Consider the following 18,521-nt stretch of genomic DNA (forward strand, 5'->3'; position numbering starts at 1 on the left):
ACATCTATTTGTGATCCATTAGAACTTTTACTTAAATTTACATTTGCAGTTCTCATTTGTATTACCTTCTTTTTGATTAAATCTGTATACTAATTATTAGATTCTTTTCATTCCATCATACTAAATAGTATCTGTCCTCTCCTGATAATTAACACTCAGTTTTTTTATACCTGTTTCAATTAAAAGGAATTGTGTAACCTGTTAATACTTATGCCAGTGGATTTGCTTTCTCGTAACAACACACTTACTATGCTCGACAATATTTTACATTAAGCAAAACGACATGTATCATGCCTGTGTCTGTGTGGCCACATTAGTTACGTATATGACTCTGAGGCCGTTTTAGTCAAATGGTCAACATGGATACATGCTACCTCACATCTATTTGAAAAGCATTATTAATAAATGCATATTTTTAAACGTATGTAACTTCACTTCAATGGTGTGACTGATCGACCAGATCACAACAGGTGCCAGAAGTTCCCCCAAATGCAGCGCCCTCTACAATATCAACATGGATTTGAATAGCTTGGCTACAAGTATGCAGTACGCAGTTATGCGAGGTGAACACTCAAATCACTTCACCATTGATAACGTTGACATAAAAGTTTCTTTCTATTTGGCTTCATACGTATTAACAATTGGTAACCGTTTATTATTACACGTATACATGTTTTGAATTCAGGCATTGCGTCAATATTCAAGTATGTGAATTACGTGTCAGTTTGAGGTAATTTGTAGAATCTTAGATGTATATTCTCATATCTCATAACACAACCCTGAAACATAACGATGGTGGAATTAGTGGTAGTAGCAGTGATGTTAAAGGGCGGCAGTCGTCGCGCCGCGTCCTGTTTGATATGGGACTCATAGCGACGTATACAACGCGTGTAAAATAGATTGTTTATTTACATGAAATTCGAACACGTGCTGCGCGACGACCACCGCGCTTTAATGAACTGATGATGCTGTCTTGCTGACTATTTGGAAACTGATCAGTCTCAAATAACACCAAGTTAATTCTTCTGAAGTTTCTGGTGTTTGAAATTATAAGATACGGTCCATAATGCCGCACTTTGCAAAGAAGATAAAAATGATCATCTGTTTTGAAACATGCTAATACTGATGGTCTCACAGAGACATTAGGATAGAGAACTAAATGATTTTCGAATAAATCCGGGAGAACAGTAAGCGCCGACTGTTTTTTGAAGTCATGAAATGAACACTCGAATACTTTCGGCATGATGCAAAGACTGGAGGTTTTCAGAGACAGGGTATAATGTTTTCGCTAAAATTATAGGAAGACAAAATACATTTAAGAGGATCGAATAACATCTGCACAGGGTCTGGGTTGACAGGGTTGTCACTATGCAAATGAGTTATCTGTAAGACCGAGTGTCAGTAATGGCAGTGGTTAGTTCAAAATAAATATACACGACCCTCTTCTTCTCACAAAATTGTGACCAACCTAACCTTGCAATAGAATGGGTTCATCTTCGACAATTTACGTACAGTCTCTAAAATGCCTGATATAAATCGCTGTAATAATAAATTTAGGCACAAACAGTGCAGAACTGCGTCTTGACGCACACGCAATTACATAACATATTTATGCAGCAATGTACATGTCAGACAATAACTAAACATAAGCAACCCACAAATCATAGTTTTCCTATAGGCGTAATCCATGCCTATCAATTACCATTTGCACTTTACCTCTTATCTTGTCAGTCCCATGTACTTTTAAATTAACTTAACTACACAAGGGTTAAAGTCCCGAGGCAGCTTTCTTATAGGAGTAACCCCTATCTATCCTAATCAATTTTCATGTTATGTTGTACACAGCTCCCATAGCTTTTCTATGTGGAGAGTAAACCCCTGTGACGTGGCCGTTTTAATTTACGATTGACAGTCGTGTAGTAGCTATATGGTGAAATCACCTAAATAAACCACGCAGTTGCTCTGGCGATTAATGTCGTAAACTTATAGCTATGTTACAAGGAATTAATTGTTGCTAAGCAACCGAGTGTAAAGGAGAATCATGACGTTCGTCCTACTCATTGGACATCCCGAGCTGCTATCACGAACAAGCCGAGTGATGCAAGTCAATATTAACATAGACAATCACACAATGTGCATTTCTGAAGATGTATATATTTTAATACTGAATATACAATACATAATTACTGAGTTACAGAATTTCAAACATATGGTATCAATGGATACATTCGGACACAATTGTGTGCATTGCGTCACGCCCGTGTGGTCATGCCATTTTTGTCACTCGTATCCAGGGTCGACCACACGTAACAGTCAGGGATCGGACGTTTCCGTGACCTTTATCTGCATTTGGCCAATTGTAATATCTTATCATGAACAAAATGATGAATCAAGACAAATATTGGAAGGAAGTTAAGCTTAGTCGTGATATCTCTAAGGGCATTCACATGAATATGTACATTATAGGTTACGTCATATTGTATGACTGTATGTACAAGAAACGTACAAATATTTCAAAATAACAGGAAGTAAAATATTGCCAACGTCAGGGTTAATATAATTATTCCATTATACCATCAACAAAAAAATGCACTGCCTAAATAACACACACATAATTCCAGCCGTTTTTAAGGTTGAGAAAATATAATTTGCAGTATCTACGAGATGATAAATCCCCTCTAAAACAACGTAACAAGTAGGACATCACTGAAGTATATAGAACGTCCCAAACACGAATCCACATTGATACTACCAAAAACTGTTTTCGCCAAAATTACATCCATAAATCCACGGCTTGGTTACTGTAAAATACTTTATATTAGCTGGAATTAATTTTCACTGTACCATCTCTTCGGCGAAAATGAAGTCTAAGTGGAAATAAAAGTATTTTACTGTATTCTGGTACATAATTCCATAGGACAATCTGAAATACATGAATGGTATTCGCTGCAAGCATTTGTTTCAAAATAAAGGGATGACATCTAAATATATGTACGTATATGTGAAAGCCCATAAACACGTCTGTGAATAGCTAATTGTGACATTTTATTATCTATGTTCTATTTACAACATTTTTTGAAGACAGTTTACAATTGTTAGCCTAGCATATTTAACATATCTGTAACAATACAACCAGAGTTGGTCCCCGTGACAAGTAGTGTACTCTGTTTCGAGACCCATCAGGACATGGAGCTAGAACACGGTGAACAGTTCACAAGTGAAATTTAGCTTCATAATGTCCGTCACTAGGTCGCTTGTTGTTAGCTGTACGTAGTTTTTCACAAACAAATACGTGTCCCACTCCAATCAGTTCTTCTTTGTATACCTTCGCTTGGGAGCCGGAGAGCGTGTGTCAATGGAGCGCATAGCAACTTTTTTTCTCATTATAATGTCATTAACCTAATAAAAACGATGGTTAGCAAAGAAAGTGAATTGTCATAATTAAGTGATGTACGATTGCCAAAGATATAGCGTCTTTATTCTCTTTTCTTCAAGGCTTGTTTAATGGAATACGTACCCTTGCCAAAGTATGTATGGTAGAAAAAGTTAGCGAAGAGAATAAAATAACTGAGGTACATGAGACCGCCGTAGGTAAGGTTAAAGTCGCTCACGTCGCATCCGTAACCCTTGGTTTTCATCGCGTAAGCGTAGATGAGAACGCCGCAACCAACCACCATTTGGGTAATCTGCAAGCTGGTGATCACGATATTCACCTTAAGTGGAACGCGGTATCCTGTTGCCCTGATTGCATAATACAAGTACATAAAAGCATGGACTGTGAAATTCATGGTTAAAAACCAGTACGCTGGAGCGGCATACTCACTGTGACACAGGCAACAGTACACGAGCACGGTAGCGTGGTGATACCAGTGTAAGAATATTAACTTCTGTTTTCGCAGTACAATGAAGAAAGTGTCTATCAGTTCCGGATATTTGGAAAGTACGAACAGCACACCCCAGAATGAAATAGCGGATCCTGCCGATGGAGTGAAATACTTGGAATCACACACGGATGCATAAAACCCATCTTCCTTGATAATGATGAACAGATCCAGACTGGTGCGGACAGATCCCCACATACTAAAGATGGCCAATACAAGATTCCAGGCGACAAGTGGGCCACGGAGGTGAAATTTAGGTCGATCTCTCATATAACGTTGAATGCTGAATATTAGTATAATGTAGACTACACTGGTATAGATTGAATAATGCCAATAATGTTTCATGTGGATATGCCAGCTAGGGGTATCCACGAGGTTCCTCTCAAAATCGTACTGACGTCTGAAGACACCTCCATTATGAGTGAGTTTACTTAATAGTAGTGCTTCATTAGCATATTCTCCTGCAGTCACCATGGCTATTGTAATGTTCACAAGTAACGTTTTTTTCTTGCAATAGAATCGAAACAGAAATATAAAGACGTGTCGGTTGTCTCTTAGCTGTGGTATAGACTGGCTAGTCAGTGGCGCGGAGTTTGGGTCGTCTAATATTAACTGGGTGCTGATAGCAGCGTGTACCGGCACCTGTTAATGAGTGACCACAACCTCGTGTTCTGACGTGTCCAACTATTGCACGTTGTGCTGCGGATTCAAAAAGGCGTCGCTTTCAAATGTAAATTATCTGTATTTGCATATGAGTAGTCTCGGCAAGTGGTCCGACGTCGTCATGACAGTCATACCAACAAATTAAATGCTTTGTCAAAACACTGCAGAACAAACAAACGCAGGGCGTGCCATTGATAACCAGCGTTGATAATACTATAATAAAAATGTACAGTACTTCTCACGGTACACTGGGGACAGCTGTACACTGGGGACAGCTCGGGTGGCGGGATGTGGTCAAGGGAAACATTTCTATTTTAACGGCCAAACTTCAAAATAGGGTTTCTTTTAAATTTTATTAGCAACGTCATTCGATTCAAACAGAGAATACAGAGTATAACAAAACTTAATGAGATGAGGTCAGTTATCAATCTGAACTCGTTCACAACATATATTATTGATTCAGTATTATGTAAATATTTGCATATTTTTATGAATTAAATATATTACCAGTATATTAGTACTTTAGTATTTTGTTAACGTTGTGTTAGATTAGCTGTATTCGATAATTGTGGATATTAATTTAGCATTATATTAGTTTATTATCACACCAATTATACAGTTATGTACCGGATTTAGATTCTTAAATTTGTCTATCCTTGTACACATATATCCCACAATGCAATTCGGCAATGACATCATTGTGAAGGTGTGCACTCCTTCATATACAACATTTAGCCTTGCTAAATATATATCACATATTTCCCGGCTTATATTATTTAAATTGAAAAATGGACATAATTATATTTAATTATATCAGTTTATCATCACACAAATTACTGTATACAGCACCAAATTTAGATTCTTAAATCCTTGTACACATATATCCCTTAATGCAATTCAGCAATGTAGAAGTCCATAATTCTTCATGGAGATACTGCATTTTATATATCAGGCATTTCCAGGTTTATATTATTTAGGGAATAAAGACACAATAAACTACGGCCAGGGCGGGTATACTACTCGATTTTGCACAATTCACGACATATAAACAAGAGCACCAGTGATGCACTGTACTTGCACATAGTAAAACAAAAATGGCCCTGGAACTGGTATACTACTATTATAGATAAAACGAGCAGTGGAGCAAATTCGCGCACACATCTCGGCGTTGTGAGGTTTATTCGAGTAGTTCCTAGCTAGTAGTAAATTCCAATCTACATAATCTAAAAGAATATATTTTTGCCGCACACTCGATTACGTTTTGAGGATCGACAACATGTCTGGGATCGAACCGCTCCAGATGACAATAAAGGGTAAAATGTTAGAAATCGTGGGGGGTGACCAATGTAATTTTTGTTCGCGGTGTCTTGTCTGAAAATTCTTTTTATATTTCTTGAATGTGCCAAAACACTTTGTATACATTTTTCTCTCAGTGTCAAGCTTGTAAAAGTTCTATAAACAAATCTTTCCCGTCGTTTACAAGCAAACGACATGCAAAAACATGCAAATATTTAAATTTGCAGATGACATTGAAAAGCATTTATAGCGGGTTTGTCGTTTCAACGATTTATTAATGTGGGGGGGGGGGGGTCTGGGTTTAAGGTATATTGCTTTTCTCACCATTATTTCGTATTATAATACAGAAACACAAGAGTGGGAAGTGATTAAATAAACTTTCAGAATTTGTAGATGTCCTAACAGATTGCTCAAATAGATTAAAGCGAGAGGTTCGTCACCCGCGCATGCACAAAAAAACGCAAAGGCTCGTGGGTAGACGCTTGTTTGTAAACAATGACACGCTATGGCCATCTGACGCATGCGTAGGTGACGACTCCGCCGCTTTAAACTTTGGTACACGCATACTGTTTTTGCAGTTGGATGTCCAAAACTACTTTGTAATTAATCTGCATTAACTAAGCATGTTTGATATTTTTAAACTAGTTAGAGCACTTTCTAGCTTCTTTAGTATACCCCCTCCCTCCCCTCCCCCGTTTTCCTTTTCGAGCGTTGGTTTGAGAAGATCTTTTTATGCTAATAGGGGATAATATATACTACTCATCATACTTTCGAAATTGTGATTGGTCCACTGGCTCGGTAGCCATATTGGATTGAAATTTAACCACAAGTGGCTTTTTGACCACCTTCTAAGGTTCAAGGTGAACTGATTTTTTTATAGCACATAATACTACTCGTGTGCAATAGATATCAGCAATAACAAACTTTAGCGGTCAGTCATGTGACTCTCATGTCATGGATTTTCTCGGAAAAATGGTAAAAAATGCTTGAAAATATTTCTTATCAGACACATCGAACACATTGGTCTGATATTTGTCTTTAACATCTATATGTGATTTTGAAATTTGCCACGTTCTATCTTCTAATGGAAATCACAAATATAAGGTTTGACCTGGGCACGACTTGCAATAATTACCGCTGGTGACTCCTTTGATACCTTTCAATCACCTAAAAATATCTAATTAAAGCTTGGTAATGTCCCAGTTTGTTCTCGTTGATCTGCGCAACATTCAAAGTCGCCATCTTTGTTTATATAACACTCATATATCCAGTGCACGGCGCGACGACTACAGAAAAGTGTATATTTTGACCACAGAATAAACTTCATCGTTCAAGTGATTTAAGAAAGAACATTCCCTCACAGCAGATACATTCACAAGTAATACCGGTACTCACGTTTTCCTAAAACGAGTATGAAACACTAATTTTGAATCAAATAATGAAAATAACTTATGTGCATCAGTTATGCTCAGCGCATCCGAGAAACAGGTCGGCTATTTAGAATTGGATTGCTGATTGTTGTTTTTTTGCGCAAAACTGATCATTAGATGGTCAAAGGTCATCGAATAAAAAACAAAGCGATAAATATATGTATCATTCCACTGAGATTTATCTTTGTACCAACTTTGAACAAAATCAGTTCAGACATGTCCGAGAAATGACGTTGGACAAAACCCAAAACTTAAGTCCCTGTTTCAACAGAAATTAAAACAGGGTTTAGAACACATGTTTCTCGTATCATTGAATGAGACATTTTTTATTGATTTTTTTTACATGGTAGGGAGACAGAGTGGATACAACTAACTCCAGACGAACACAAAGGAATTTGCACTGCAGAATCTTACACTTAATTTTGTATTTTTACTTAAAATGTGTCCCAGTCGCAGGTGTTTTGGGCAGACGATAAACATAAATTTGTTTTTCTGACCTAAAAGGGTGGAACAGCATATAAAACGATACCCCTAAAATACTTTTGTAGAGTGCCATCTTGCGACGCACTGGGGGAGATTTGCATCATAGCAATACCTATTTTGACATGTTCTCTTTTAACCCTTCAATAATAATGTCAATGATTCACACTAGCCGTAACATTAGCCAATCACAAATCCATAATTCACACTATCGATAACATTAGCCAATCAGATGCTAGTGAGTCACACTAGCCGTGACATTAGCCAATCACAAGTTCATAATTCACACTATCGATAACACTAGCCAATCACATGCCAATGATTCACGTTAGCCGCGACATTAGCCAATCACAAGTCCATAATTCACACTATCAATAACGTTAGCTTAGCCAATCACAATGATTCACGTTAGCCGTGACATTAGCCAATCACAAATCCATAATTCACACCATCGATAACATGAGCCAATCACATGCCAATGAGTCACACTAGCCATGATATTAGCCAATCACAAGTTCATAATTTACACTATTGATAACATTAGCCAATCACATGCCAATGATTCACACTAGCCGTGACATTAGCCAATCACAAGTTCATAATTCACAAATTCACACTATCAATAACGTTAGCCAATCACATGCCAATGATTCACACTAGCCGTGACATTAGCCAATCACAAGTTCATAATTGACACTATCAATAACGTTAGCCAATCACATGCCAATGATTCACACTAGCCGTGACATTAGCCAATCACAAGTTCATAATTCACACTATCGATAACATTAGCCAATCACATGCCAATGAGTCACACTAGCCGTGACATTAGCCAATCACAAGTTCATAATTCACACTATTGATAACATTAGCCAATCACATGCCAATGATTCACACTAGCCGTGACATTAGCCAATCACAAGTCCATAATTCACACTATCGATAACATTAGCCAATCACATGCCAATGAGTCACACAAGCTGTGACATTAGCCAATCACAAGTCCATAATTCACACTATCGATAACATTAGCCAATCGCATGCCAATGAGTCACACAAGCTGTGACATTAGCCAATCATACGGCCATAATTCACACTATTGATAACATTAGCCAATCACATGCCAATGATTCACACTAGCCGTGACGTTAGCCAATCACAAGTCCATAATTCACACTATCAATAACATTAGCCAATCACATGCCAATGATTCACAATAGCCGTGACATTAGCCAATCACAAGTTCATAATTGACACTATCAATAACGTTAGCCAATCACATGCCAATGAGTCACACTAGCTGTGACATTAGCCAATCACAAGTTCATAATTCACACTATTGATAACATTAGCCAATCACATGCCAATGATTCACACTAGCCGTGACATTAGCCAATCACAAGTCCATAATTCACACTATCGATAACATTAGCCAATCACATGCCAATGAGTCACACAAGCTGTGACATTAGCCAATCACAAGTCCATAATTCACACTATCGATAACATTAGCCAATCGCATGCCAATGAGTCACACAAGCTGTGACGTTAGCCAATCACAAGTTCATAATTCACACTATCAATAACGTTTCCCAACCACATGCCAATGAGTCACACTAGCCGTGACATTAGTCAATCACAAGTTCATAATTCACACTATTGATAACATTAGCCAATCACATGCCAATGATTCACACTAGCCGTGACATTAGCCAATCACAAGTTCATAATTCACACTATCAATAACGTTAGCCAATCACATGCCAATGATTCACACTAGCCGTGACATTAGCCAATCACAAGTTCATAATTCACACTATCAATAACGTTAGCCAATCACATGCCAATGATTCACACTAGCTGTGACGTTAGCCAATCACAAGTTCATAATTCACACTATCAATAACGTTTCCCAACCACATGCCAATGATTCCATGAGATTTCTAGAAATATCTCCAAGTGGGTCGGGCCTTAGTTGGCGATAATTTTGCCCAGATAACTATTGCACAATACAATAGTGTGACGTCATGATCATGCTTTGAGAGCCATTATACATCTATAGATTAATGTTGGATTGCAGTGCTTCACAGAACATAAAGTTGTCAACACTATTGTTGGATTGCAGTGCTTCACCAAACATAAAGTTGTCAACACTATTGTTGGATTGTAGTGCTTCACCAAACATAATGTTGTCAACACTATTGTTGGATTGCAGTGCTTCACAGAACATAATGTTGTCAACACTATTGTTGGATTGTGTTGATTCACTAAACATAATGTTGTCAACACTATTGTTGGATTGCAGTGCTTCACAGAACATTATGTTGTCAACACTATTGTTGGATTGTGTTGATTCACCAAACATAATGTTGTCAACACTATTGTTGGATTGCAGTGCTTCACCAAACATAATGTTGTCAACACTATTGTTGGATTGCAGTGCTTCACCAAACATAATGTTGTCAACACTATTGTTGGATTGCAGTGCTTCACCAAACATAATGTTGTCAACACTATTGTTGGATTGCAGTGCTTCACAGAACATTATGTTGTCAACACTATTGTTGGATTGTGTTGATTCACCAAACATAATGTTGTCAACACTATTGTTGGATTGCAGTGCTTCACCAAACATAATGTTGTCAACACTATTGTTGGATTGCAGTGCTTCACCAAACATAATGTTGTCAACACTATTGTTGGATTGCAGTGCTTCACAGAACATAATGTTGTCAACACTATTGTTGGATTGTGTTGATTCACCAAACATAATGTTGTCAACACTATTGTTGGATTGCAGTGCTTCACAGAACATAATGTTGTCAACACTATTGTTGGATTGTGTTGATTCACCAAACATAATGTTGTCAACACTATTGTTGGATTGCAGTGCTTCACCAAACAAAGTTGTTAACACTATTGTTGGATTGTAGTGCTTCACCAAACATAAAGTTGTCATCACTATTGTTGGATTGATTGCAGTGCTTAACAGAACATAATGTTGTCATCACTATTGTTGGATTGCAGTGCTTCACCAAACAAAGTTGTCAACACTATTGTTGGATTGTGTTGATTCACCAAACATAATGTTGTCAACACTATTGTTGGATTGCAGTGCTTCACAGAACATAATGTTGTCAACACTATTGTTGGATTGCAGTGCTTCACAGAACATTATGTTGTCAACACTATTGTTGGATTGTGTTGATTCACCAAACATAATGTTGTCAGCACTATTGTTGGATTGCAGTGCTTCACAGAACATTATGTTGTCAACACTATTGTTGGATTGTGTTGATTCACCAAACATAATTTTGACAACACTATTGTTGGATTGCAGTGCTTCACCAAACAAAGTTGTTAACACTATTGTTGGATTGCAGTGCTTCACAGAACATAATGTTGTCAACACTATTGTTGGATTGCTGTGCTTCACAGAACATAATGTTGTCAACACTATTGTTGCATTGCAGTGCTTCACCAAACATAATGTTGTCAACACTATTGTTGGATTGCAGTGCTTCACCAAACATAATGTTGTCAACACTATTGTTGCATTGCAGTGCTTCACCAAACATAATGTTGTCAACACTATTGTTGGATTGCAGTGCTTCACCAAACATAATGTTGTCAACACTATTGTTGGATTGCAGTGCTTCACAGAACATTATGTTGTCAACACTATTGTTGGATTGTGTTGATTCACCAAACATAATGTTGTCAGCACTATTGTTGGATTGCAGTGCTTCACAGAACATTATGTTGTCAACACTATTGTTGGATTGTGTTGATTCACCAAACATAATTTTGACAACACTATTGTTGGATTGCAGTGCTTCACCAAACAAAGTTGTTAACACTATTGTTGGATTGCAGTGCTTCACCAAACATAATGTTGTCAACACTATTGTTGGATTGCAGTGCTTCACAGAACATTATGTTGTCAACACTATTGTTGGATTGTGTTGATTCACCAAACATAATTTTGACAACACTATTGTTGGATTGCAGTGCTTCACCAAACAAAGTTGTCAACACTATTGTTGGATTGCAGTGCTTCACCAAACATAATGTTGTCAACACTATTGTTGGATTGCAGTGCTTCACCAAACATAATGTTGTCAACACTATTGTTGGATTGCAGTGCTTCACAGAACATTATGTTGTCAACACTATTGTTGGATTGTGTTGATTCACCAAACATAATGTTGTCAACACTATTGTTGGATTGCAGTGCTTCACCAAACATAATGTTGTCAACACTATTGTTGGATTGCAGTGCTTCACAGAACATAATGTTGTCAACACTATTGTTGGATTGTGTTGATTCACCAAACATAATGTTGTCAACACTATTGTTGGATTGCAGTGCTTCACCAAACATAATGTTGTCAACACTATTGTTGGATTGCAGTGCTTCACCAAACATAATGTTGTCAACACTATTGTTGGATTGCAGTGCTTCGCCAAACAAAGTTGTTAACACTATTGTTGGATTGTAGTGTTCCACCAAACAAAGTTGTCAACACTATTGTTGGATTGTGTTGATTCACTAAACATAATGTTGTCAACACTATTGTTGGATTGCAGTGCTTCACAGAACATAATGTTGTCAACACTATTGTTGGATTGTAGTGTTCCACCAAACAAAGTTGTCAACACTATTGTTGGATTGTGTTGATTCACTAAACATAATGTTGTCAACACTATTGTTGGATTGCAGTGCTTCACCAAACATAATGTTGTCAACACTATTGTTGGATTGCAGTGCTTCACAGAACATAATGTTGTCAACACTATTGTTGGATTGCAGTGCTTCACAGAACATAATGTTGTCAACACTATTGTTGGATTGTGTTGCTCCACCAAACATGATTTTAAGATACTTGGCCAGAAAACCAAAGAAAATTGAAGACAATCACAACAAGAGAAGGGAAAGTCTCATCACAACTCGTGCTAAAACAAGAGACATAATGTTGTCAACACTATTGTTGGATTGCAGTGCTTCACAGAACATAATGTTGTCAACACTATTGTTGGATTGCAGTGCTTCACAGAACATAATGTTGTCAACACTATTGTTGGATTGTGTTGCTCCACCAAACATGATTTTAAGATACTTGGCCAGAAAACCAAAGAAAATTGAAGACAATCACAACAAGAGAAGGGAAAGTCTCATCACAACTCGTGCTAAAACAAGAGACATGGATGAAGTCCAACAATACATTGTACTAAGGTAGTGAATCAGGCAGCTACTAGCTACATGTAGTAGCTCTAAATTCAGGTGTCAGGTGGCAATTATATTCCCCTTTTATTTTATTTTATAAGTCATGCTTCATCTATAGATGAAGTGCTAGTAGACTATTCAAACCATTAATATTTTTATCTGTAGTCATCCATATCCAGATTCTGTTTGAGAGATTTAACTATATTCTAGACATTTCTAAACACAATTTGTTATGCTGGTAATCAATCCATAAATCAATAAATGTTGTAGATTCAGTAAGGAAGAAACTTAAGCAGATCCAATGATGGCCACTTATCAGTCAGAGAATTACAAACACATGAACAACGTCTACAGAATGTATTTGCATACAATGGCTGAAAGTTTACATTAACAATTTACAAATTTTACATTACAGAGTTCAAAGTACAGAATGAACAAAAATAGCGTATATATGCAAGATTACACAAAAATCAACTGAACTTGGGACAGATTCTATCTAGATTGGCTTCAGAGTGGGGATTTCTAAACAAATTTTCTGAACAAATTAACAATTTCATTTTCAACAAATTTGGCAACTTGGTTGCAAAATGGTGTTTACCTGGAAAATTGTGTGTACATCACCATTTTGCAATTATGGCTTGATTCAGTAAAACAAAAATCAACTGTAGCCAGACTAGATCTTATACTGGTGCATAAAATGTCCCAGTCCCATTTATTCTTATGTCTCATCATACTAGTATCTTTAATTTTTTACAGTATAGTGAAAAAAATAGTTATAATTATAGTACAAATAATTAGGAAATTCTGATAATATTTTATATGACATAATGCTTTAATATTTATTTCTATGGAAAATGCTTTGAAAATGCCCATTTTAGCATGGGTAAAAAAATTAATGATGTGAAACAACACATTGTGATAAATTGAATGGATGGTTCTAATTGTAAAAATTGTGTACACATGTACAGTTTGTCAGGGAGTGAACATGCATGTGTGCGTGTGTGTGCATGGGGGGGGGGGGGTATTGCATTTGATTGCTTCTTTACCAGGGGTTGGATCCTGTGCATGCCTTTTGTAGAAGTCAGATTGGCCAAAATATACAAAAAAAACATTTTCAAAATTAGAATGGCGTGACATACTTCAGTCTTGGAGGGTACTTGCTATGAAAAAATAGATTTGTCTTGATTGTTATATCTAGTACTATACAAACAATGTACATATTGGAGCAAATAAAGCTCATTTTGAAAATCAATACACAATTTACCGGTATGTCTCATTGGTAAAACTTTACTCTCTAAATACTAACAGCTGCATTGTGAAGGAAGTTTTTTTTTTTTTGGATGATATACAAGAATGAAACCACACCCCTATTTTAGAGTAAGGATCACAATCATTTGTGCACCTCAGTAGAAATGAATACTTACATGCCTTGACATGCAACTGCATTCACATCGTTATGGTGACAATTGTTACCCCTCCCCACTACCCGGTCATTGTCCTGGAGTGACTTGAAACCCTGCAATTTGTATGCCTATATATTACACTCATTTCAAATTACCCAATGCAGTGGTATGCAGTTAATTTATAAATATTTAAAATAACATCTAAAAACCCAAAATGGCAGTTGTAAATTGTTTGACCAATTGCAGCAACTGTGATTCTGACATCACTAGTCTTAGAGGGCAGTACAAAAAAGCTTCCAAATACCAAATCACAACCTCTCAGTTGAATCTGAATCGAAATTTACAAGCATGGGTAAATCAAAATGAGTGTAAACTAAATGTTTTAGCAACTGTTATAGAAATAATATACTGAGATTAATCTATTAGAAGTTCTTAGAATGCTAAATGCATTACACTACATTTCATAAAGGTATGAACAGTTTATGGAAAATTATGAAACATTTACCCTAGGGCGCCCTCATGCTACATTTGAATCAGCAGATTTGAAGATTGGCTACAGAGAATACATTTATACATATTGCTGAATACCCGCAAGTTGCAGCTCATTTACCTCAATCATGGCTACATATTCATTCACTAAGGCATGTGATTGGCCAATGATTTTCAACTGAAATTTACAGATTGTCATAAATGTTTTATATAAAAATATTTCATGTCTTGACAGTGCTTTCAGAAAAGCTGTTTACAAAATTTACGGGTTTTTAAACAAATGCTGTTTGACCAATCAGAGGTTTGAATGATTACATGCTCTTGAAGGGGGCAACTCATTCTGTGCATAATGCATAGGCATAATGCAGAGGTGTAAATTTGTTTTATATAAAATATTTATAAATTTTAAGCAGCAATTCGAAAAACAACTTGAATAAAAGCCGTCCATATGTAACCTCAATGGTGCCAGTTAATATTTACCCCCCCCCCCCCACCGACACTGGCTCGCTTTCACAATCTATCGTATTGTGCCACATGGTGGTGTTACTTGGACTTGCATTTTTAAACAAACAAAAAATCAGTAAAAGAATCACTGTAAGTTCAAGCATTTTAAACAAATTGCGTTCATTGCAATAAATAAGGCAATGACTAATGAAACCCTGCAAAGACTCATAGGTAATGGGTGCTACCAAACAGTTCCTAGCGCCAATAAAAGCATCTTTTTAGATTTGAAAGAAGAGTGAGGATCCTTCATGACAAATGTTTTATAAATGTCCATAAAACTAATTCAAGTAAATTGACTAGACATATAATGTGCAATCACTGCACAACGATACATACATTTCTAGACTTAAACAAGACATATACAGTGAAAGGCATAAAGCTGGGGATGTTATAAATATTTTACAAATACAAGTTTCTATAAATCAAAATAACTGATGGAATCCAAATTGACCAGAAAAAATATGGTAATGTTGTCATCACAAGTTCTAATTAATATTAATGAGTAAGTTCTACATCATCCAATCAACAAGCCCTTCATTTTGTTATTTTCGCTGATGATATATTTTTACGAATTGTTATAAATATGTTTTTAAAATAAAGTACAGTTTTCTGCCTTTCACTGTATATTAGCGTAAAGTTATAAACGAGTACTGCTCTTGGTGAAACCATGCAGGCGACCCACAGTTACGCAACCCGAATAATAAATATTACGAATGCCCAATGTCCAAGTAGCTAAACAATGTAGTTTCTGTTTTATTCTTCTTTAAGTTGTCGTTTGGTCGAGAGTGGTTTGGGAGCGGTTGTTAAGTAAGCCTTGTAAAAGAACTGTGCGAACAACAGCAGGTAAGACCCATACATTAAGCTTCCCAAAAAGTTGTTTCGTGAAGTTACTTGGCAATCGTATCCATGGTTTAGAGAGTAGTTGACGTGGTGCTGCACGGCACAGCCTCCGATCATTTGCAATAGTTGCATAGCGGTGATGCTCATGGGAATGATTTTAGGGAGGCGAATCCTCGCAGCACGGAACGCGTAATAGGAATACATGACCGAGTGAACCATAAAGTTGAGCAACATGAACCAGTATCCGGTCGAAGTGCGGTCGGTGGCGGAGTAACATACGTAAATCAGCACGGTCACATGGTGGTACCAGTGTAGAAATATCAAATTGCCCTTTCGAAGTACGATGAAAAGGGTATCTCCAAATTCTACAACTTTAGAAATTTCGAAGTACATAGCCCATACACCGGTTATCTCGTTGTTCGAATATATATCGCCCGGGGTACATATCGATTCGTGAAGTCCACGGCTGGTTAACGTAATGTACATGGCTTTCAGAGATCGACAAGCACCGAAGATACTGAACGCAGCTAAGGCGACGTTCCATACTATAAGTAGGCCTCTGAGTTCCAAACGATGTCTATGTTTCATGAAACGTTGAATGGAGAATATAGTGAAGATATACATCACAGATGCAACTATTGACAGCCACCAATAATTTTCCAACCATACCTGCCATGCCGTGTCGTCGAAATTCTTCTCAAAATCGAGCCGAACATCTGATATATTTTTCTTGACATGCTCCGAGTTCCCCATAGTTGACAACCTACGCAGGGCCTCGATGTCTGCTGCAGATTCGGAAAGGATGCCGTCGTTGGCCATATTCGGTTGAATTTTAAGTGAAAACAATTGAATACAGCTATAAACAGATCAGGCGTGAACACGAACACGAAGTCACAGTCGGAGTCGGGGTCGAACAACTAAAATTCACCGGTGTTTAGATTGTGACCTCTAACTCACCGGCTGAATGTCATATATTTACATCAGTAGCTGTCACATGTCACGCCGTCCCTCCCGCACTTGTATCTGTCGATCGATGTAGTTTTTACGCATGCTAATCCGCCCAGACGAGGAATGTATATTAAAAATAAATAAAAATAAAAATAATTCAATAAAATCATAAAGAAGAATTATAGCCGGAAAAACGTACCAGTAAAGCATATATTGCAGGGTACAATATATCACGGGTGTAATTTATAAATAGCAACGCCGCTTTAGCAAATTGACCTCTAATTACATTCAAGCGTTCTGATGTCGTACGATAAGAGGGTGTGTACATCATCCCGTTTACACATAAAGTGCATGCCAAGGAAGCTGCGATCGACAGAATACTGTAGACCGCTTTGATTTCGAGTTAAATGAATTTCGCGGGTCTGTGAAAATCGTGAAAATTTGTGAAATTTTCTCTTGAATCATAATACGTTGAGTCTCAGCGATTTTCGCAAACAATTTTCTTTACGAATGCCGTATAGTCCTGAAATCGTGAAAATGTCTTGCATTGAAAATTAAACGGTTACAGTAATACTAACGTTTACCATTTACGGATTCCTATCACAATGAATTGGTTATTCACAGACTATTTGGCTGTTACATTGTCTGGTTGTATTCATGTTTCAAGTCGTGCCCCCCCCCCCCCAGTCGGTTATCCCGACTGTTAGTCTGTTGGGTTTGTAACACGAATTCAAACACATAAATAAACTACATAAATGTGTTCGTTTTTTTTTTTAAATCCGTGATGATTATATTAAGTTACCTATTATATTCACATTCCGTACGCGAGTGGAACAAATATGAATCGTTGGAGAGGTTTCCAGGGTGATATGAACAGATACGGGAATTGAATTAGACCATGGAGGTAGAAAAGAGATACTAGTATACCATCCTGTCTCAAATTGGAAATGAACTTGCATCTACTGCATATTTGTTAACCGGTAGATGTATGGATAACAGGTTTATTGACAGGCATAATTGCTAAGACGTATACATATCACAACAGGCTGGCTTTTTGATGCTCACCCAATGCCGGTCCTCTCCACCACAACCCCGGCGATATTTAAAAAATAACAGTGTTCTAGGCGGATTTAGGATACAATCTGGACAAGAACTTGACAAAGGGCGCGAGGGGATAGCGTGTCTGTAATTTGTATAAAGCTGTGAACTGAGTCGTATTTGTAATGGGTCCCACATGCGACGTATATGACGTTTGTAAAATATTAATCGTAATATTAATTAAATGTGACGACTGTCCGTTCTTTTTAGTTTTGCAATAATACGGAAAAAATCATAAGCGTTCACAATTGACAACTTGGAT

At 37.1% G+C, this 18,521-nt stretch overlaps 2 pseudogenes across 1 annotated transcript; both read right to left on the reverse strand.

Moving 5' to 3' along the window:
* Nucleotides 1–2,134: 2,134 nt before the first annotated feature.
* Nucleotides 2,135–4,583, reverse strand: LOC100375598 (very long chain fatty acid elongase 6 pseudogene; annotated as a pseudogene). Its single transcript, XR_013422816.2, has one exon. The product of XR_013422816.2 is annotated as a very long chain fatty acid elongase 6 pseudogene (transcript).
* An 8,737-nt stretch (nucleotides 4,584–13,320) lies between these two features.
* On the reverse strand, nucleotides 13,321–17,191 carry LOC100375448 (very long chain fatty acid elongase 6 pseudogene; annotated as a pseudogene).
* Between the last annotated feature and the right edge of the window lie 1,330 nt (nucleotides 17,192–18,521).

This window comes from Saccoglossus kowalevskii, chromosome 7, assembly GCF_978046115.1.
Source record: "Saccoglossus kowalevskii chromosome 7, keSacKowa6.1, whole genome shotgun sequence".
NCBI lineage: Eukaryota > Metazoa > Hemichordata > Enteropneusta > Harrimaniidae > Saccoglossus > Saccoglossus kowalevskii.